Source organism: Scyliorhinus torazame, chromosome 24, assembly GCF_047496885.1.
Source record: "Scyliorhinus torazame isolate Kashiwa2021f chromosome 24, sScyTor2.1, whole genome shotgun sequence".
NCBI lineage: Eukaryota > Metazoa > Chordata > Chondrichthyes > Carcharhiniformes > Scyliorhinidae > Scyliorhinus > Scyliorhinus torazame.
In genome coordinates this window covers 56,422,136-56,423,780 of record NC_092730.1, presented here as the reverse complement: position 1 = coordinate 56,423,780, position 1,645 = coordinate 56,422,136, and the positions used below count along the sequence as shown (strand labels likewise).

Here is a 1,645-nt window from a genome sequence, read left to right as displayed (position 1 = left end):
TACACAGCAGAGAGTTCAGTTACACAGCAGAGACCACAGTTACACAGCAGAAAGCACAGTTACACAGCAGAGACCTCAGTTACACAGCAGAGAGTGCAGTTACACAGCAGAGAGCACAGTTACACAGCAGAGAGTTCAGTTACACAGCAGAGACCACAGTTACACAGCAGAAAGCACAGTTACACAGCAGAGACCTCAGTTACACAGCAGAGTGTGCAGTTACACATCAGGGTGCACAGTTACACAGCAGAGAGTACAGTTACACATCAGGTAGCTCAATTGCACAGCAGAGAGCACAGTTACACAGCAGAGAGCACAGTTACAGAGCAGAAAGCACAGTTACACATCAGAAAGCACGGTTACACAGCAGAGAGCAAAGTTACACAGCAGAGAGCACAGTTACACAGCAGAGAGCTCAGTTACACAGCAGAGAGCACAGTTACACAGCATAAAGCACAGTTACACAGCAGAGAGCTCAGTTACACAGCAGAGAGCTCAGTTACACAGCAGAGAGCACAGTTACACAGCAGAGAGCACAGTTACACAGCCGAGACCACAGTTACAAAGCAGAAAGCACAGTTACACAGCAGAGAGCTCAGTTACACGGCAGCGAGCTTAGTTACACAGCAGAAAGCTCAGTTACACAGCAGAAAGCACAGTTACACAGCAGAGAGCTCAGTTACACAGCAGAAAGCACAGTTACACAGCAGAGAGTTCAGTTACACAGCAGAGACCACAGTTACACAGCCGGGAGCACTGTTACACATCAGAGTGTGCAGTTACACATCAGAGAGCACGGTTACACAACGGAGAGCACAATTGCACAGCAGGATATATATTTACAAACGGGGCCTATCATTGTAAAACAGAAAACACATTTTACTAAATAATTCGTTGTTCTATCTCAATATCTTGCTGATTTGCTCGGCACCTATTCTGTGTGTCATTGTGTGTTTGTCCTGATAGTCTCTTCCTGCTTTTCGGTGTGTCTTTCTCTGTCCTCAGTCTGTTACAGACGTGCTGATGTTCCGTGTTATTGTCCTGCCAGAGTGAGCTTCACAACACGTGGGTTCTTGATTGAAGGGAAAAATGGAGGCAGTGAATAGTTATCTGGCTGGCACAGAACAGCAATTGTGGACACAGTGGACCTAAAGAGCAGAGTGGCGCAGCGGAAGCGTGCTGGGCCCATAACTCAGAGGTCGATGGATCAAAACCATCCTCTGCTATTTTTATTCTCACTCACACCAAAAGTAAACAAGTCGCTATTCCCCAGCACATCTGCATTTTCTTTTCAGTAAATTAGAATCAAAGTGTTGCTTCCAGTGTGATCCGGAAATTTGTCCCGGGAATGAAGCAGACAGCATTACATCACTGTGAAGTTCAAAGTAACGAAATTGGAAGCTCTTCAATCGACTCTCTCGGCGGGAAACAGAGTCCTGTTGCTGTGGTGCTTGAGTATTATTGGTGCCAACATCACATCTCCACTGATTGGAATGGGTTATGTTTTATTAACACAGTCATGGTATTTGGTAAAGATAGAACCAGGAGTGTTTCAATGTTTGAAAATCCTTTAACAGCGAGAAGAGGAAAAGTTTATATAATAACTTCCAGGAATATAACTTCAGTGTTGGGACCACAGCTGTTC

At 45.2% G+C, this 1,645-nt stretch overlaps 1 non-coding gene across 1 annotated transcript; it reads left to right on the top strand.

Annotated features, from left to right (window-relative positions):
* Nucleotides 1-1,154: 1,154 nt before the first annotated feature.
* On the top strand, nt 1,155-1,226 carry trnam-cau (transfer RNA methionine (anticodon CAU)). Its single transcript has one exon. It is a non-coding gene; the product is annotated as a tRNA-Met (tRNA).
* The last annotated feature ends 419 nt before the right edge of the window (nt 1,227-1,645 follow it).